Source organism: Biomphalaria glabrata, chromosome 16 (genome assembly GCF_947242115.1).
Source record: "Biomphalaria glabrata chromosome 16, xgBioGlab47.1, whole genome shotgun sequence".
In the NCBI taxonomy this organism is placed as follows: Eukaryota; Metazoa; Mollusca; class Gastropoda; family Planorbidae; genus Biomphalaria; species Biomphalaria glabrata.
The window spans coordinates 31,236,793-31,259,334 of NC_074726.1; the positions used below are offsets into that span (position 1 = coordinate 31,236,793).

Consider the following 22,542-nt stretch of genomic DNA (forward strand, 5'->3'; position numbering starts at 1 on the left):
CAGTTTTATTGTGATATCGTATACATTGATTTGATTGACTCATTTTGATGTATATGTATACCTTGCAATCAAAGTGGCATTCATTTTTTTTTTTAAATTGTAACTGGTCTGTGCTAAATTACTGAATTCATATTAAGAGATAACTATTAATGTATTTGAAAGTTAATGGTAAAGGGAAAATAGGTCATTGTGCTGGTCTCAATACAGCTTGAAATGTACAGTAATTACTTCAATGAACAAGAAGAAATTAATCAGCAATGAAATTACCCAAAAAAGATATGACAGGAAATGCTACTAACATCTAGTCAGTGATTACCCTCTTATTAACATCTAGTCAGTGATTACCCTCTTATTAACATCTAGTCAGTGATTACCCTCTTATTAACATCTAGTCAGTGATTACCCTCTTATTAACATCTAGTCAGTGATTACCCTCTACAAACTCATAGTCAACTAATCTAATTGACTTCAATATTCAATCATTATCAAAAAGAAACCATTCCAAAGACAAAGTGAATGATAGACAAAAAATGGGAGAAGCTTTTTGATGTAGGGCAAAATGTGAAAATATTCAAGTGAAAATACATTTCCCTTTTCAGACTTTGCGATCTGTAAGACAGATGATACAAAAAATCATCTGTTTCTGTGTCTTATGGTCAATGATGGTATCAGGTGGCCACCACAATGACCAACCGCCTTTACTTTTCTCCATTAAATGTCAGGAACCCATTTGAGCTGGGTGGACCGAAAGGTGCCTAATTGTTTTTCTTTATATTAGGACCATTATAAAAAAAATGGTCTTCAAACCCTAGACCTATGTTTGGCAGCCAAGCACTTTACCGCTTAGCCACCACACCTCCAAGTGAATTCTATAGAAACTTTTAACTGTTTGCTCATCTTTCATTCTACAACTAAAGCAAGGTAATTATTTATTGTTAGGGACAATGCTGTCTGGAATGAGAGAATATGTTAGCCTGTCAGGGCCTAAGGTCATGTCTAGCCTGGGATAACAAGAAGTTACAGTTGCCAGATTGTAACACTACTGGGTGGGTTGTATCTGTGCACCTCTGTGACCAAGGGGTTTGAGTCATCTAAGCAACCAGACAACTAAACTAAACTAAACTAGCGAACTAAAAGAAATCTAGAAACATAAAGAAGAAATTCAAATGAGACTTTAATTTCAATGACTAAGGCAGCAGTTACAATCTAGTACATAAACATTAGAAGTGGCCATCATGACAGCACTGGGCAGGGCTTGGCCATATTTTTAAAACAAACTTTAGAAAAAAAAAACTGCTAGTTATTTTGACAGTTGTTCAAATATAAAACAGATTTACACATAGTAAAATTTTAAAAAATAAAAGAAAAATTCTGAAACTTACAGGCAGTCCCAGGTACAGAATAATTAAAACTGACACAGAGACCACTGGTCAACAGTACAGGAAACAGCATAGGCTCTATTTTAAGTACTCCACCCTAACCCATATAATAGGCAGAAATACAAGTACACAGCTTAGCACTAGCCTACAGAAGTAAAATTTAAAATACATAAAAGTAGCTTTGGGAGCGCCAGTTCACAATTATAAAAATTTACCTGTTAATAAAGTCTAGGTCTAATGTTTGTTTTGTTGGTTTTACATGTGTTCCATCAGAAAGAGAGATTACATCCTAGCCGTAACCTCCAACAGGACAGTGAGTGTTAACACCAGAGACTATGGAGATGACAAAGTGGATACCCCATGATCACCAATAGATAATACAAAGTGAATTAGTATTTGAAAATTTTAAACACACTAAGGGGATAAACTCATTGCTTTAGTGAAGACTGACAATACCAAGTAGTAAATATTATTATACTCTTTATTTATAGCAAAATATGTAGGTCCTAGCTGGGGAATACTGCATACTTCTCACTAATCTTCGGACTTGAAGATAAGCCTTATTATTATTATTTATGGAAAATTTCTCCTCTAAGATATCAGACAAAAACTCAAAACTGTATTCATGGTAACAGCAAAACATTTATATTATAACAGCATAGAATATGTTAACAGTTTTATTTTAAATATAATAATATAACAATATTATAATAGAGCTAAATAATGTCAAGTCGCTATTTATACTGTAAAAAAGCATAGAACAAATTGTGCAGGGATGTGACACAAAAAATTATATGATAGCACACTAAAGCAGGGGAGATAACAAATTGAATTAAAAGCATAATCTAGCAAGGCTTTGGCGTTGTGACTGTACAGAGTATTGAATGTTAACTGAAGACACGTATAGTTGTTACAACATTTTCCGGTGGAAGTGACGTTCTTCTTTAGAATTCATGAATAATTAAAGATATACAAGTTTGCTTAATACTGGTACAATAATAATAACGATAATATACCATAGCACCTTCCTCCTTCAAAATACAAAAACATGTAACTGAAACAACAAGAAGATTGAGGGAAAAAAAAGGAATATTTAAAAAAAAAATGAACAAATGACTGGACTGATTGTCAAGATATACCTAAATATAGAACAAGATTTATACAAGTCAATTATGGTGATTCCACCTAAATAGTTCTCACAAAGTACATCACTTGAGTACTTGTACCTGTTCATTGTTCTATCCATTGTATCTGTTAGGTTTTCTGACCTTGCGACCACTTCCGGTAATGTAACCATGTTGTGAGGTTGGGTTACAGGGTTCAGGATGTATAACTGTGGGTGTAGAAGTATTTGTCGCCACTCTAGTAGGTGAGCATGGTTACTCAACCTGAGGTTAGGAGCATTCTTCATTGTTTCCTACTGAGTCCCATATTGCAGCTTGGTCACTAAAATTGTCTTGAGAAGGTCTGGTTTTGAAGTAGCATTAGGGAAATGTTAATTTCTTTCAGACGCAGTAGGAATGTAAAAACATCAATGCCAATTAGCAATCAAAAGTTAATGACATATTCCCTTAGAGCACAAGGAAGTCTCTAAATGATGGTAGAAAAGGAAAATCTCTAATAGATCCGGTGTGTCTGTGTCTTTGCCTCTAAGAATTGTTTTACTTCTCAAGATGTTCACTGTCAATACAAGAGAACAAAATTTGATAAAAACATTTTTATAGTCAGTGAAACACAAAACTTGGCAAAGCTTTACTCAGGGGTTTAGTATAAAGAAAATATAAAGAGATATACACAGCATTGCTTACCATTGTATTCCATACATCTCTTGACCCATTTTTTGGTTTACATTTCATCTTCATGTTGGTCTACATCTTCATCATGTTGGTCTACATCTTCATCATGCTGGTCTACCTCTTCATGTTGGTCTACATCTTCATCATGTTGGTCTACAGCTTCATGTTGTCTACCTTTTCATCATGTTGGTCTAAATAAGAATAAAAAAATTAATAAGAAAAACTTTTGCCTTGAAAAGGAAAAAAAAAATTCTTTTGTTGCTTTTCTTTTCATGTTAAACAAAACTATTATGATGATGCAGGTTTCACTTTATGTTTTAATTTAGTATTTTATGAATAAACTTTTAAGAAAAAAAAAAATACACCCAAGACATCTAATACAGCAGCAAAGAATAACAAACAAATAAAGTTTTAAAAATTTTAAGGTTAATTAAGTCATTTAAGTCTAAGGAACTTATTGGAGATTTTCAATTATGCCAGAAAACAATAAATAACTAGCTATGTAGTGTATCTGGTGTACAGAATACAGAAAGCTTTAATATTTAGAGTGAAAATTATGCTATTAAGTTTGTGCATTTCTAGCAAAATGAAATCACAACTAAGTTCTTTTGCTTGCAGTACAAACTCATTGGTTTTGTTGAGTTGGCAACAGCAGTCTTTCCTTCAAAATCTCCAGGTTTATTCTTTTTTTTTTTATATATATTTTTATTTCACTTTATATTGTTTCAGCAAATCTCTTTATTGTTTGCTTTTCTTTTTCTATCCTTATCTATTGTATTTCTTTTAGAATGTACTTAAAAATCAAAAAGTAAGCTAAGAGCAAATTACTAAGTTTAAAATTCCCACCAGATAAGATCCAAACAAATGAAAATTTAGTTTGATTATGATTACCCGGAGGATTACCACTATAGCAACGACAATATAGATACAAACAGGAACAACATTCACACACAAAACATACAAAGACACAGTCATACACAACCACTGGTTAATAAACTAAACCTCTTTGTGATGTGACTAATGACCATGAAACACACTGACAGAAAATGGAGTAAAAGAGTTATAAAATCTTTCTGTTCTAGCCTTAATGAAGAGGAAGCGACCACTTTATCCAGATCTGATGTAACTGGTTTAGTGGCTGCAGATTGTCCTCAAGAATGCATAAATGAGATCAGATGTTTCAACATTACTTACATGTACATTGCACTTGATATTCTTGTCGAATGTTTGACATGTTTTGAATGTTTCTTGAGAGCTGAAGAGAATCTACTTCCTTGACCAAATGTTCAGCAGAATAAATGTCATCAGGCAAGATATGAGCATCAAGATGACCATACACAGTCCAGTGCACATATCACATGACCAGGCAGCCATCCTTTCTTATGAGAAGACAAAGTCTTAGTGTAGTGACCTCTCTTGCTTAAATTTTTTCTTGTAACTTGGTGCACAAAATAATTGAGAACTGAAATGACTTCACCAAAAGTATGAAAATCTAGGAGAGAAAAAAATTCTAAGTAGAGGAAAAGTGACAATTATAATACACATTTTGTTAATGTTTTATTTCTTTGATTTTATGCACATCTGCACAATTTAGGCCATGTCGTGCCTGCAGTCCCTTAAGGACTACTCTCTCTCTCTACATAACAGGGGCTAAATTCTATACAGTTAAATCATTAAAATCAAGGTCTATTCACAGTTAAAATAGTAAAGGTAGTAAAAATTTAATAATTTGGTAAAAATCTAATGTAAATAGTACATGAATAAGATGATAATTCCCCTCTCCCTTTTCGAGTTAGTTGTTAGTAACACCAGGTTAGTAGCAACAAAATCATGTAGAAATAGACATGGCTTTATTTAATTTAGTCTGACTGTTGTTGACTTGTAGCACCAAACTGCTGGTAGGCAACTAAACTGTTGAAGGCATAATATATCTTAGCTAATAAGAACTTGAACAACTTCCTTGTGAACAAAACTAAATATAACATTTATAATACTTGTGATCACATGAAATAAATGTAGTAGACTTAAGTAATAAAATTTCTTACAATCTAACTCACTACAATAACACAACCTTTCAGTCTTACATTCTGGAGTCATCTCCCCTAACTAAGACCCAGTGACGACAATGCCACTTTTGCATCATTCACATCCAATCGCTTACCTCTTACCACAGTCACCATAAAAACACACACAATCCATAACACTTCTGCTTGTCCAACATTCTTTCACTGAATCAAGCCCCAAGCATCCTACTTGTCCATATGTTAGACTTTGCAATGACCATGTTTTTAATCATACTAGTTACATTTAGCAGACACTCTGGCACATATTGGAAATAATAGTGCAAATATTATGACTAATCAAGCTTTAAAAAACTCTAAATTAGATTCTTATTTCTGTACCTTGATATCTGTCAACAAAAACAACTGATACATTTGAACCTAAGGAAGAACAAAAAGAATCTGAAATATAAAGTTGTGTAACAAAAACTTGAAAGAGTTCAAGGTAACAAAACTTAATATATAGATATAAATTGCAGATATAGGCGAGAACCTAAAAAATTGGAATTTTATTTTGTAGCTTGATATCTGTTAACAAAAAATTAAACTTCAGTAAAAAGAAGTGTGATTAAACATTTCAAATATATAAATTCATATGTTGCTAATGAAACTGAAAAAAAAAAAAGTGGTTCTGGGAGTAATAAGCAGGACTACACATTTGTAAAAACACTGCAGATTATATATAATATATAATAACCATAATCATATATATTTATTTATAATGGTAATCAAAACTAACATAATATAATATAATATATATATATATAGAGAGAGTTGAATGAATACTTGATGTGCCCCAACAGTTAATAGGACACTTGAGGTGCCACATAAGTTAAAAGGACAAGCAGTTGTTAGGACACTTGTGGTGCCCCAACAACTGATAGGACAAACATGAGGTGAACAACAGTTGGTATGATGGATGAGGTGCCCAACAATTGATAGGAAACTTAGAGTGCCCCAACAATAAGACCATTGAGTTGTTAGGATGAATGAGATGCCCCATGATAGGATACTTTAGGTACCCCAACAGTTAATAGGAGACTTGTGGTTATCTAACAGTTGGTAGGAAAAAAGAGGTGCCTTACCAACTGATAGGATACTTGAAGTGCCCTACCAAACAATAGGACAAGAGGTGCCCTACAAATTGATAGGACACTAGAGGTGCTCTACCAATTGTTAGGATACTTAAGGTGCCCTACCAATTGATAGGATATTGAGGTGCCCCATCAGTTATAAGGACATTTGAGGTGCCTAAAAAGTGTTGAAACACTTGTGGTGCCCCAACACCTGATTGGACAAACTTGAGGTGGACAACAGTTGGTATGATCGATGAGGTGCCTAACAATTGATAGAACACTTGGAGTGCCCAAAAATAAGATTATTGAAGTGCCCAACAGTCGTTAGGATAAATGAGATGCCCCAACAAATGATAGGACATTTGAAGTGCTTCAACAATAGATACGATACCTAAGGTGCCTCAACAGTTAAAAGGATATTTGAGGTGCCCAAACAGTTGTTAGGACACTTGTGGTGCCCCAATAGCTGACAGGACACACTTGAGGTGCCCAGCAGTTGGTATGAGGGATGAAGTATTCCAACAATTGATGACCATATAGGTGCCCAACAGTTGGAAGGTATTGATATTTTTTGTTTTTGGCACATCAGCACAATTAAGGCTATGTCATGCCCATAATCTCTCAAGGGTTATTCCCCCTTCATAGCTCAAGAGCTAAGTTTTATACAGTTGGGTCATTAAAAACAAGATTCATTCACAGCTCAGATGGTGAAAATAGTAAACATTTACATAAATTAATAAAAATCTATTTTTAATATTATATATTCACAATTGCTTTGCCCTATCACAAATCAAACACTCGTAGACAGTTAAAGGATGAAAAAGGTGCCCCAAAAATCGACTAGACACTTCAGGTGCACCAACAATTAATTAGTAAATAGTATATTGAAGTTGGACAGTGATTGTAAATTTTGACACAGGCAGACAATATTTTTATGCCAATGTATATTACATATCTCATCAAGTAATAGTCAGTAATTTTGTGCAGTACAAGTATATATATTGCATTGAAGTTGAACTGTAATTGTAAATTTTGACACAGGCAGACAGTAAATTTGTGTATATTTTATATCTCATTAGTAAATAGTATGTAAACACTCGTAGACAGTTGAAGGATGAAAAAGGTGCCCCAAAAATTGACCAGACACTTCAGGTGCACCAACAATTAATTAGTAAATAGTATATTGAAGTTGGACAGTGTAAATTTTGACACAGGCAGACAATATTTTTATGCCAATGTATATTATATATCTCATCAAGTAATAGTCAGTAATTTTGTGCAGTACAAGTATATATATTCCATTGAAGTTGAACAGTAATTGTAAATTTTTACACCATAGACAGTAAATTTGTGTATATTTTATATCTCATTAGTAAATAGTATGTAAACACTCGTAGACAGTTGAAGGATGAAAAAGGTGCCCCAAAAATCGACCAGACACTTCAGGTGCACCAACAATTAATTAGTAAATAGTATATTGAAGTTGGACAGTGTAAATTTTGACACAGGCAGACAATATTTTTATGCCAATGTATATTATATATCTCATCAAGTAATAGTCAGTAATTTTGTGCAGTACAAGTATATATATTGCATTGAAGTTGAACAGTAATTGTAAATTTTGACACCATAGACAGTAAATTTGTGTATATTTTATATCTCATTAGTAAATAGTATGTAAACACTCGTAGACAGTTGAAGGATGAAAAAGGTGCCCCAAAAATCGACCAGACACTTCAGGTGCACCAACAATTAATTAGTAAATAGTATATTGAAGTTGGACAGTGATTGTAAATTTTGACACAGGCAGACAATATTTTTATGCCAATGTATATTATATATCTCATCAAGTAATAGTCAGTAATTTTGTGCAGTACAAGTATATATATTGCATTGAAGTTGAACAGTAATTGTAAATTTTGACACAGGCAGACAGTAAATTTGTGTATATTTTATATCTCATTAGTAAATAGTATGTAAACACTCGTAGACAGTTGAAGGATGAATAAGGTGCCCCAAAAATCGACCAGACACTTCAGGTGCACCAACAATTAATTAGTAAATAGTATATTGAAGTTGGACAGTGTAAATTTTGACACAGGCAGACAATATTTTTATGCCAATGTATATTATATATCTCATCAAGTAATAGTCAGTAATTTTGTGCAGTACAAGTATATATATTGCATTGAAGTTGAACAGTAATTGTAAATTTTGACACCATAGACAGTAAATTTGTGTATATTTTATATCTCATTAGTAAATAGTATGTAAACACTCGTAGACAGTTGAAGGATGAAAAAGGTGCCCCAAAAATCGACCAGACACTTCAGGTGCACCAACAATTAATTAGTAAATAGTATATTGAAGTTGGACAGTGATTGTAAATTTTGACACAGGCAGACAATATTTTTATGCCAATGTATATTACATATCTCGTCAAGTAATAGTCAGTAATTTTGTGCAGTACAAGTATATATATTGCATTGAAGTTGAACTGTAATTGTAAATTTTGACACAGGCAGACAGTAAATTTGTGTATATTATATATCTCATTAGTAAATAGTATGTAAGCACTTGTAGACAGTTGAAGGATGAAAAAGGTGCCCCAAAAATCGACCAGACACTTCAGGTGCACCAACAATTAATTAGTAAATAGTATATTGAAATTGGACAGTGATTGTAAATTTTGACACAGGCAGACAATAATTTTATGCCAATGTATATTATATATCTCATCAAGTAATAGTCAGTAATTTTGTGCAGTACAAGTATATATATTGCATTGAAGTTGAACAGTAATTGTAAATTTTGACACCATAGACAGTAAATTTGTGTATATTTTATATCTCATTAGTAAATAGTATGTAAACACTCGTAGACAGTTGAAGGATGAAAAAGGTGCCCCAAAAATCGACCAGACACTTCAGGTGCACCAACAATTAATTAGTAAATAGTATATTGAAGTTGGACAGTGATTGTAAATTTTGACACAGGCAGACAATATTTTTATGCCAATGTATATTATATATCTCATCAAGTAATAGTCAGTAATTTTGTGCAGTACAAGTATATATATTGCATTGAAGTTGAACAGTAATTGTAAATTTTGACACCATAGACAGTAAATTTGTGTATATTTTATATCTCATTAGTAAATAGTATGTAAACACTCGTAGACAGTTGAAGGATGAATAAGGTGCCCCAAAAATCGACCAGACACTTCAGGTGCACCAACAATTAATTAGTAAATAGTATATTGAAGTTGGACAGTGTAAATTTTGACACAGGCAGACAATATTTTTATGCCAATGTATATTATATATCTCATCAAGTAATAGTCAGTAATTTTGTGCAGTACAAGTATATATATTGCATTGAAGTTGAACAGTAATTGTAAATTTTGAAACCATAGACAGTAAATATGTGTATATTTTATATCTCATTAGTAAATAGTATGTAAACACTCGTAGACAGTTGAAGGATGAAAAAGGTGCCCCAAAAATTGACCAGACACTTCAGGTGCACCAACAATTAATTAGTAAATAGTATATTGAAGTTGGACAGTGTAAATTTTGACACAGGCAGACAATATTTTTATGCCAATGTATATTATATATCACATCAAGTAATAGTCAGTAATTTTGTGCAGTACAAGTATATATATTGCATTGAAGTTGATTTGTAATTGTAAATTTTGACACAGGCAGACAGTAAATTTGTGTATATTATATATCTCATTAGTAAATAGTATGTAAACACTCGTAGACAGTTGAAGGATGAAAAAGGTGCCCCAAAAATCGACCAGACACTTCAGGTGCACCAACAATTAATTAGTAAATAGTATATTGAAGTTGGACAGTGATTGTAAATTTTGACACAGGCAGACAATATTTTTATGCCAATGTATATTACATATCTCGTCAAGTAATAGTCAGTAATTTTGTGCAGTACAAGTATATATATTGCATTGAAGTTGAACTGTAATTGTAAATTTTGACACAGGCAGACAGTAAATTTGTGTATATTATATATCTCATTAGTAAATAGTATGTAAGCACTTGTAGACAGTTGAAGGATGAAAAAGGTGCCCCAAAAATCGACCAGACACTTCAGGTGCACCAACAATTAATTAGTAAATAGTATATTGAAGTTGGACAGTGTAAATTTTGACACAGGCAGACAATATTTTTATGCCAATGTATATTATATATCTCATCAAGTAATAGTCAGTAATTTTGTGCAGTACAAGTATATATATTGCATTGAAGTTGAACAGTAATTGTAAATTTTGACACCATAGACAGTAAATTTGTGTATATTTTATATCTCATTAGTAAATAGTATGTAAACACTCGTAGACAGTTGAAGGATGAAAAAGGTGCCCCAAAAATCGACCAGACACTTCAGGTGCACCAACAATTAATTAGTAAATAGTATATTGAAGTTGGACAGTGATTGTAAATTTTGACACAGGCAGACAATATTTTTATGCCAATGTATATTATATATCTCATCAAGTAATAGTCAGTAATTTTGTGCAGTACAAGTATATATATTGCATTGAAGTTGAACAGTAATTGTAAATTTTGACACCATAGACAGTAAATTTGTGTATATTTTATATCTCATTAGTAAATAGTATGTAAACACTCGTAGACAGTTGAAGGATGAATAAGGTGCCCCAAAAATCGACCAGACACTTCAGGTGCACCAACAATTAATTAGTAAATAGTATATTGAAGTTGGACAGTGTAAATTTTGACACAGGCAGACAATATTTTTATGCCAATGTATATTATATATCTCATCAAGTAATAGTCAGTAATTTTGTGCAGTACAAGTATATATATTGCATTGAAGTTGAACAGTAATTGTAAATTTTGAAACCATAGACAGTAAATATGTGTATATTTTATATCTCATTAGTAAATAGTATGTAAACACTCGTAGACAGTTGAAGGATGAAAAAGGTGCCCCAAAAATTGACCAGACACTTCAGGTGCACCAACAATTAATTAGTAAATAGTATATTGAAGTTGGACAGTGTAAATTTTGACACAGGCAGACAATATTTTTATGCCAATGTATATTATATATCACATCAAGTAATAGTCAGTAATTTTGTGCAGTACAAGTATATATATTGCATTGAAGTTGATTTGTAATTGTAAATTTTGACACAAGCAGACAGTAAATTTGTGTATATTATATATCTCATTAGTAAATAGTATGTAAACACTCGTAGACAGTTGAAGGATGAAAAAGGTGCCCCAAAAATCGACCAGACACTTCAGGTGCACCAACAATTAATTAGTAAATAGTATATTGAAGTTGGACAGTGATTGTAAATTTTGACACAGGCAGACAATATTTTTATGCCAATGTATATTATATATCACATCAAGTAATAGTCAGTAATTTTGTGCAGTACAAGTATATATATTGCATTGAAGTTGAACTGTAATTGTAAATTTTGACACAGGCAGACAGTAAATTTGTGTATATTATATATCTCATTAGTAAATAGTATGTAAACACTCGTAGACAGTTGAAGGATGAAAAAGGTGCCCCAAAAATGGACCAGACACTTCAGGTGCACCAACAATTAATTAGTAAATAGTATATTGAAGTTGGACAGTGTAAATTTTGACACAGGCAGACAATATTTTTATGCCAATGTATATTATATATCACATCAAGTAATAGTCAGTAATTTTGTGCAGTACAAATATATATATATTGCATTGAAGTTGAACTGTAATTGTAAATTTTGACACAGGCAGACATTACATTTGTGTATATTATATATCTCATCAAATAATAGTAATTTTGTGCAGTACAAGTATATAAAATTGTATTGAAGTTGGACAGTAATTGTAAATTTGGACACAGGCAGTAATTTTGTGCTGATGTATATTATACATCTCAAGTAATAGTCAGTAATTTTGTGCAGTAAAAGTATATATATATTTATATATACATTCTATTGAAGTTGGACAGTGAAAAGATTAAGAAGCACTCTTAAAAGTGATGAGCTATATCAGTGCTAGTATTCAATGACATTACAGGAAGATAATCAGTATTGAAATATATTACTTATAATTTTGATTTTCATTTTTAATTTTTATGTTCTATATTTAGAAAGCTGTTGACAGTATTGTTCTTGTCAAAATTTGGTATCACTGATATTGTGTCCTTGTTAAATTTTGTCTTTTTTCAATGTGTAAAAAAAATATATATATATGATCAGAACATAAGGTTTTAGAGGTCGCAGATTTAACACTAGTAGATTTTTGTGTTTAGACTATTGTTTATTTTAATGTTTACATAGTATTAATATTGTGCACAATTTCTTGGGGTCTTTAAGTCATTTTTATTTATATTTGTAAGTATATGTAGTATTTCTTGAAAATTTTCTGTCTTTTTTTCCTGCTGTGCTTGTTTGTTTTTATATATTGACCAAATCTTGCTTTTGGAACAGGATGTGCTTTAGGGTAAGAGAGTGAGGTCAATGTGTTGCTCGAATCCTCCTCAATTTAATCAAAGTTTTCAGTGCACTGAGTCATCATCATATCATCATTTATATAATTGTAACATTTTGGTATAAACTTTGTTACATTTTTTTTTTACATTATAATATTTTATTAATTTTGTTTTCTCTTTCTATATGACCAAATAATATATTGTAAAAACATAATAATTGATTATGACATTGATTATTAAATTGTTGACAATTTAGTGTGTTATGTTAATCACAATAGTATTGGCTTGATAATATTGTAAGTGATTGTAAACTATAAAAGATATTAGATATCATTATTATCTATAAAAAAATATAGAATGCCATTGTACTTTTGATAAGTATTAATTGATACATGGATGGATATACTGAACTAAAGAAAGTTGCTGAATCGTTTGGTCTTAAAGATGAAGAAAAGAAAGATGTTTTGACATAAATGGAAAGGAAAGAAAATCAAGTTGATATTGAAAGAGTTGGCGAGAGCACAAAGAGAAGAGAGAAATGCAACTAGATGCTGAAATAAATTAAAAGGAAGCAAAACCAGACAAAGAATCAGAAATAAAAAAAAAAAACAACTGAAAAATAAAAGCTGCAATACAAAACAAGGGAGACAAAACAGAAACTACCAAGCGTGAACATATAGAGAATATTTACAAAGCACAAAGAGAAGAGTGAAATGCAACTAGATGCTGAAAGAAATTAAAAGGATGCAAAACCAGACAAAGAATCAGAAATTAAAAAAAAAAAAAAACTGAAAAATAAAAGCTGCAATTCAAAACAAGGGAGACAAAAAAACTACCAAGCGTGAACATAAAGAGAATATTTATAGGCAAAAAATGAGGGACCTTATGAAACTGATGAAATAAATAGTTATTTTCAGACTATCTGTAAAACTTGCAATTACAATGAAGATACTTGTTCTAATATATTCATCTGTAAACTAAGTGGCAAGACTTTGAGTGTTATTAACTCATTAATAGAAGAACAAAGAAAGAAATGCATCCTGTTAAAAGCAATATTATTGGAATCTAGATCACCAAAGAGAAATTTATTATCAACATCAAAGACAAGAATCTAATTCTCCAAACTATAATGTACCAAGAAATAAATAGATAAGGAATCGGAAATCAGAATAGGTAACAAAGTAATAATGTTAATATAAATGAAGTTCAAGCAACAGTGTATAATATTAAACTAGAACTATAATTTCTTCCAACATATGTTAATGGTGTACTAGTGAAATATACCACAGTCATTACAAATGATAAACGTGTTACACAAGATACTATGACAGGTATAACTAAGAACATATGACAGGCTTAACTAAGATAATATGACATGTAAAACTAAGAAAAAAAGACAGGTAATACTATGAAAATATGACAAGTAAAACTAGAACTTATGACAGGTAAAACTAAAAAAATATGACAGGTAAAACTAAGAAAAAAATGACAGGAAAAACTAAGAAAAATGGACAAGTAAAACTAAGAAAATATGAAAGGCATAACAAAGAAAATATGACATGTTAAACTAAGAAAATATGACAGGTAAAACTAAGAAAATATGACAGGTAAATATAAGACAAATTTCTTTATTAAGCACTCAAAGAATGATTTCACTGGGAATTGCAAATATATTTTGATCACCACATTAAATGCAGAGGTCAAAGACAAGCTAATTATCACACATTTGTTGTTATATTTATTGTTACAAACGTTCAATGGAATATAGATGAAGACATCTAACACAGTTATACATCCGTATGAATTTCTTTTTTAAGCACTCAAAGAATGATTTCACTGGGAATTGCAAACACATTTTGATAACCACATTAAGTGCAGAGGTCAAAGACCTGCTAATTAATACACATTTGTTGTTATATTTATTGTTACACACGTTCAGTCGGAATATAAATGAAGACGTCTAACACAGTTATACATCCGTATGAATTTCTTTTTAGGCACTCAAAGAATGATTTCACTGGGAATTGCAAACACATTTTGATAACCACATTAAGTGCAGAGGTCAAAGACCTGCTAATTAATACACATTTGTTGTTATATTTATTGTTACACACGTTCAGTCGGAATATAAATGAAGACGTCCAACACAGTTATACATCCGTATGAATTTCTTTTTAGGCACTCAAAGAATGATTTCACTGGGAATTGCAAACACATTTTGATAACCACATTAAGTGCAGAGGTCAAAGACCTGCTAATTAATACACATTTGTTGTTATATTTATTGTTACACACGTTCAGTCGGAATATAAATGAAGACGTCTAACACAGTTATACATCCGTATGAATTTCTTTTTAGGCACTCAAAGAATGATTTCACTGGGAATTGCAAACACATTTTGATCACCACATTAAGTGCAGAGGTCAAAGACCTGCTAATTATCACACATTTGTTGTTATATTTATTGTTACAAACGTTCAATCGGAATATAAATGAAGACGTCTAACACAGTTATACATCCGTATGAATTTCCTTTTCTAAGCACTCAAAGAATGATTTCACTGGGAATTGCAAATACATTTTGATCACCACATTAAGTGCAGAGGTCAAAGACCTGCTAATTAGCACACATTTGTACACAAATGTTTGTAGATATCCTCATTACAATTCAATAAAGTTGTTACAAAACCTCACTGGTTACATCACTTCACAGTGTCTCAATGGATAGGGTAGAGATGAGCGTGATACAAACGACAATCCCAACTGTTCCTGCACAATCATCATATATCTGATGGCTTATATTTTCATCCTTTTTTTTTTAACTCTTGTTTTGCAAACGTGCATCAGTTGAATAGTTGGAGCCCAATAAAAAGTTTCAGGCTTGCTTTTTTCACTGACTCCTGTTTTGAGCTTGTTGACCTACAGCTTCATTTTGATGAACTGACTGTAACAATATTTTTGATGACGTCGTGTTCAAGCTATTGAAGGTGGTCTACAAGCATCCGGTTTGAGGGCTGAATCAGCCTCACAAACTTCGCACTCAACTAATGTCGAGTGAGTTGAATCAGCGTCAAAGCTTGCACTCAACTAATTATGTCCCAACTATTATTCAACTGAGCCGAAATAACCGGTTATTTTACAAACTCATTCTTCTTTGTTGTTTTTTTGAATGCCTTTTAACATTCCAAGTTATGATGATGCTTTGTCCAAGGCATTGTAGCACGTGAAAAAAATGCAAAACAAGAAAAAGGATGTGCACTGTTGGGTTGTCTACAAATGCACAGACATAACCAACAATTTCGTCTTGGATCAACAATTCAATTGATGACAATATTACTACATCTAGTCCTCAGCTAAAAATCCTCAATTTTTCAAAAATGAATACAATATCCTTTCCTATAAGTACGAAGATGGTCATGGAGACCGATCTTCTTTGAAAAAAAATCCTCAACTACATCCTTTAAACATGAAGATGGCTAAAGAGCCCAGTCTTCACTTTTAAAATTCCTCCATTAATCATTCCTATGAACACAAAGATGGCTAAGGAGTCCAGTCTTCGCTTTTAAAATTCCTCCATTAATCATTCCTATGAACACGAAGATGGCTAAGGAGTCCAGTCTTCGCTTTTAAAAGTCCTCCATTAATCATTCCTATAAACACGAAGATGGCTAAAGAGTCCAGTCTTCGCTTTTGAAAAGTCCTAAGCTAAACATAGTAATGTCATCAATTAAATGTGTTTTCTCCGCAACTATTTAGTTGGTCTGCAAGTGCAAATGTTGATTAGTGTGCGCTGCATCACGAGCGGCGATATTTCCTTTGATGGACACGTTCATATGTTCCTTGAGTGTGACTTAATTATTGATTTTTACAAACGTTCAATCGGAATATAAATGAAGACGTCTAACACAGTTATACATCCGTATGAATTTCCTTTTCTAAGCACTCAAAGAATGATTTCACTGGGAATTGCAAATACATTTTGATCACCACATTAAGTGCAGAGGTCAAAGACCTGCTAATTAGCACACATTTGTACACAAATGTTTGTAGATATCCTCATTACAATTCAATAAAGTTGTTACAAAACCTCACTGGTTACATCACTTCACAGTGTCTCAATGGATAGGGTAGAGATGAGCGTGATACAAACGACAATCCCAACTGTTCCTGCACAATCATCATATATCTGATGGCTTATATTTTCATCCTTTTTTTTTTAACTCTTGTTTTGCAAACGTGCATCAGTTGAATAGTTGGAGCCCAATAAAAAGTTTCAGGCTTGCTTTTTTCACTGACTCCTGTTTTGAGCTTGTTGACCTACAGCTTCATTTTGATGAACTGACTGTAACAATATTTTTGATGACGTCGTGTTCAAGCTATTGAAGGTGGTCTACAAGCATCCGGTTTGAGGGCTGAATCAGCCTCACAAACTTCGCACTCAACTAATGTCGAGTGAGTTGAATCAGCGTCAAAGCTTGCACTCAACTAATTATGTCCCAACTATTATTCAACTGAGCCGAAATAACCGGTTATTTTACAAACTCATTCTTCTTTGTTGTTTTTTTGAATGCCTTTTAACATTCCAAGTTATGATGATGCTTTGTCCAAGGCATTGTAGCACGTGAAAAAAATGCAAAACAAGAAAAAGGATGTGCACTGTTGGGTTGTCTACAAATGCACAGACATAACCAACAATTTCGTCTTGGATCAACAATTCAATTGATGACAATATTACTACATCTAGTCCTCAGCTAAAAATCCTCAATTTTTCAAAAATGAATACAATATCCTTTCCTATAAGTACGAAGATGGTCATGGAGACCGATCTTCTTTGAAAAAAAATCCTCAACTACATCCTTTAAACATGAAGATGGCTAAAGAGCCCAGTCTTCACTTTTAAAATTCCTCCATTAATCATTCCTATGAACACAAAGATGGCTAAGGAGTCCAGTCTTCGCTTTTAAAATTCCTCCATTAATCATTCCTATGAACACGAAGATGGCTAAGGAGTCCAGTCTTCGCTTTTAAAAGTCCTCCATTAATCATTCCTATAAACACGAAGATGGCTAAAGAGTCCAGTCTTCGCTTTTGAAAAGTCCTAAGCTAAACATAGTAATGTCATCAATTAAATGTGTTTTCTCCGCAACTATTTAGTTGGTCTGCAAGTGCAAATGTTGATTAGTGTGCGCTGCATCACGAGCGGCGATATTTCCTTTGATGGACACGTTCATATGTTCCTTGAGTGTGACTTAATTATTGATTTTTACAAACGTTCAATCGGAATATAAATGAAGACGTCTAACACAGTTATACATCCGTATGAATTTCCTTTTCTAAGCACTCAAAGAATGATTTCACTGGGAATTGCAAATACATTTTGATCACCACATTAAGTGCAGAGGTCAAAGACCTGCTAATTAGCACACATTTGTACACAAATGTTTGTAGATATCCTCATTACAATTCAATAAAGTTGTTACAAAACCTCACTGGTTACATCACTTCACAGTGTCTCAATGGATAGGGTAGAGATGAGCGTGATACAAACGACAATCCCAACTGTTCCTGCACAATCATCATATATCTGATGGCTTATATTTTCATCCTTTTTTTTTAACTCTTGTTTTGCAAACGTGCATCAGTTGAATAGTTGGAGCCCAATAAAAAGTTTCAGGCTTGCTTTTTTCACTGACTCCTGTTTTGAGCTTGTTGACCTACAGCTTCATTTTGATGAACTGACTGTAACAATATTTTTGATGACGTCGTGTTCAAGCTATTGAAGGTGGTCTGCAAGCATCCGGTTTGAGGGCTGAATCAGCCTCACAAACTTCGCACTCAACTAATGTCGAGTGAGTTGAATCAGCGTCAAAGCTTGCACTCAACTAATTATGTCCCAACTATTATTCAACTGAGCCGAAATAACCGGTTATTTTACAAACTCATTCTTCTTTGTTGTTTTTTTGAATGCCTTTTAACATTCCAAGTTATGATGATGCTTTGTCCAAGGCATTGTAGCACGTGAAAAAAATGCAAAACAAGAAAAAGGATGTGCACTGTTGGGTTGTCTACAAATGCACAGACATAACCAACAATTTCGTCTTGGATCAACAATTCAATTGATGACAATATTACTACATCTAGTCCTCAGCTAAAAATCCTCAATTTTTCAAAAATGAATACAATATCCTTTCCTATAAGTACGAAGATGGTCATGGAGACCGATCTTCTTTGAAAAAAAATCCTCAACTACATCCTTTAAACATGAAGATGGCTAAAGAGCCCAGTCTTCACTTTTAAAATTCCTCCATTAATCATTCCTATGAACACAAAGATGGCTAAGAAGTCCAGTCTTCGCTTTTAAAATTCCTCCATTAATCATTCCTATGAACACGAAGATGGCTAAGGAGTCCAGTCTTCGCTTTTAAAAGTCCTCCATTAATCATTCCTATAAACACGAAGATGGCTAAAGAGTCCAGTCTTCGCTTTTGAAAAGTCCTAAGCTAAACATAGTAATGTCATCAATTAAATGTGTTTTCTCCGCAACTATTTAGTTGGTCTGCAAGTGCAAATGTTGATTAGTGTGCGCTGCATCACGAGCGGCGATATTTCCTTTGATGGACACGTTCATATGTTCCTTGAGTGTGACTTAATTATTGATTTTTACAAACGTTCAATCGGAATATAAATGAAGACGTCTAACACAGTTATACATCCGTATGAATTTCCTTTTCTAAGCACTCAAAGAATGATTTCACTGGGAATTGCAAATACATTTTGATCACCACATTAAGTGCAGAGGTCAAAGACCTGCTAATTAGCACACATTTGTACACAAATGTTTGTAGATATCCTCATTACAATTCAATAAAGTTGTTACAAAACCTCACTGGTTACATCACTTCACAGTGTCTCAATGGATAGGGTAGAGATGAGCGTGATACAAACGACAATCCCAACTGTTCCTGCACAATCATCATATATCTGATGGCTTATATTTTCATCCTTTTTTTTTTAACTCTTGTTTTGCAAACGTGCATCAGTTGAATAGTTGGAGCCCAATAAAAAGTTTCAGGCTTGCTTTTTTCACTGACTCCTGTTTTGAGCTTGTTGACCTACAGCTTCATTTTGATGAACTGACTGTAACAATATTTTTGATGACGTCGTGTTCAAGCTATTGAAGGTGGTCTACAAGCATCCGGTTTGAGGGCTGAATCAGCCTCACAAACTTCGCACTCAACTAATGTCGAGTGAGTTGAATCAGCGTCAAAGCTTGCACTCAACTAATTATGTCCCAACTATTATTCAACTGAGCCGAAATAACCGGTTATTTTACAAACTCATTCTTCTTTGTTGTTTTTTTGAATGCCTTTTAACATTCCAAGTTATGATGATGCTTTGTCCAAGGCATTGTAGCACGTGAAAAAAATGCAAAACAAGAAAAAGGATGTGCACTGTTGGGTTGTCTACAAATGCACAGACATAACCAACAATTTCGTCTTGGATCAACAATTCAATTGATGACAATATTACTACATCTAGTCCTCAGCTAAAAATCCTCAATTTTTCAAAAATGAATACAATATCCTTTCCTATAAGTACGAAGATGGTCATGGAGACCGATCTTCTTTGAAAAAAAATCCTCAACTACATCCTTTAAACATGAAGATGGCTAAAGAGCCCAGTCTTCACTTTTAAAATTCCTCCATTAATCATTCCTATGAACACAAAGATGGCTAAGGAGTCCAGTCTTCGCTTTTAAAATTCCTCCATTAATCATTCCTATGAACACGAAGATGGCTAAGGAGTCCAGTCTTCGCTTTTAAAAGTCCTCCATTAATCATTCCTATAAACACGAAGATGGCTAAAGAGTCCAGTCTTCGCTTTTGAAAAGTCCTAAGCTAAACATAGTAATGTCATCAATTAAATGTGTTTTCTCCGCAACTATTTAGTTGGTCTGCAAGTGCAAATGTTGATTAGTGTGCGCTGCATCACGAGCGGCGATATTTCCTTTGATGGACACGTTCATATGTTCCTTGAGTGTGACTTAATTATTGATTTTTACAAACGTTCAATCGGAATATAAATGAAGACGTCTAACACAGTTATACATCCGTATGAATTTCCTTTTCTAAGCACTCAAAGAATGATTTCACTGGGAATTGCAAATACATTTTGATCACCACATTAAGTGCAGAGGTCAAAGACCTGCTAATTAGCACACATTTGTACACAAATGTTTGTAGATATCCTCATTACAATTCAATAAAGTTGTTACAAAACCTCACTGGTTACATCACTTCACAGTGTCTCAATGGATAGGGTAGAGATGAGCGTGATACAAACGACAATCCCAACTGTTCCTGCACAATCATCATATATCTGATGGCTTATATTTTCATCCTTTTTTTTTTAACTCTTGTTTTGCAAACGTGCATCAGTTGAATAGTTGGAGCCCAATAAAAAGTTTCAGGCTTGCTTTTTTCACTGACTCCTGTTTTGAGCTTGTTGACCTACAGCTTCATTTTGATGAACTGACTGTAACAATATTTTTGATGACGTCGTGTTCAAGCTATTGAAGGTGGTCTACAAGCATCCGGTTTGAGGGCTGAATCAGCCTCACAAACTTCGCACTCAACTAATGTCGAGTGAGTTGAATCAGCGTCAAAGCTTGCACTCAACTAATTATGTCCCAACTATTATTCAACTGAGCCGAAATAACCGGTTATTTTACAAACTCATTCTTCTTTGTTGTTTTTTTGAATGCCTTTTAACATTCCAAGTTATGATGATGCTTTGTCCAAGGCATTGTAGCACGTGAAAAAAATGCAAAACAAGAAAAAGGATGTGCACTGTTGGGTTGTCTACAAATGCACAGACATAACCAACAATTTCGTCTTGGATCAACAATTCAATTGATGACAATATTACTACATCTAGTCCTCAGCTAAAAATCCTCAATTTTTCAAAAATGAATACAATATCCTTTCCTATAAGTACGAAGATGGTCATGGAGACCGATCTTCTTTGAAAAAAAATCCTCAACTACATCCTTTAAACATGAAGATGGCTAAAGAGCCCAGTCTTCACTTTTAAAATTCCTCCATTAATCATTCCTATGAACACAAAGATGGCTAAGGAGTCCAGTCTTCGCTTTTAAAATTCCTCCATTAATCATTCCTATGAACACGAAGATGGCTAAGGAGTCCAGTCTTCGCTTTTAAAAGTCCTCCATTAATCATTCCTATAAACACGAAGATGGCTAAAGAGTCCAGTCTTCGCTTTTGAAAAGTCCTAAGCTAAACATAGTAATGTCATCAATTAAATGTGTTTTCTCCGCAACTATTTAGTTGGTCTGCAAGTGCAAATGTTGATTAGTGTGCGCTGCATCACGAGCGGCGATATTTCCTTTGATGGACACGTTCATATGTTCCTTGAGTGTGACTTAATTATTGATTTTTACAAACGTTCAATCGGAATATAAATGAAGACGTCTAACACAGTTATACATCCGTATGAATTTCCTTTTCTAAGCACTCAAAGAATGATTTCACTGGGAATTGCAAATACATTTTGATCACCACATTAAGTGCAGAGGTCAAAGACCTGCTAATTAGCACACATTTGTACACAAATGTTTGTAGATATCCTCATTACAATTCAATAAAGTTGTTACAAAACCTCACTGGTTACATCACTTCACAGTGTCTCAATGGATAGGGTAGAGATGAGCGTGATACAAACGAC

The 22,542-nt window shown here is 33.1% G+C and overlaps 1 long non-coding RNA gene across 9 annotated transcripts in view; it reads right to left on the minus strand.

Moving 5' to 3' along the window:
- Nucleotides 1–1,157: 1,157 nt before the first annotated feature.
- Nucleotides 1,158–22,542, minus strand: part of LOC129923356 (uncharacterized) — a 36,939-nt gene continuing 15,554 nt past the window's right edge. For 5 of the 9 annotated variants that reach the window (XR_008775313.1, XR_008775311.1, XR_008775310.1 and 2 more), the window contains 4 exons: nt 5,578–5,637; nt 4,370–4,646; nt 3,188–3,366; nt 1,158–3,059 (listed from right to left, as the gene is read on the minus strand). This is a non-coding gene — a long non-coding RNA (uncharacterized LOC129923356). The other 4 variants (XR_008775308.1, XR_008775312.1, XR_008775315.1 and 1 more) reach the window with 4 other exon arrangements.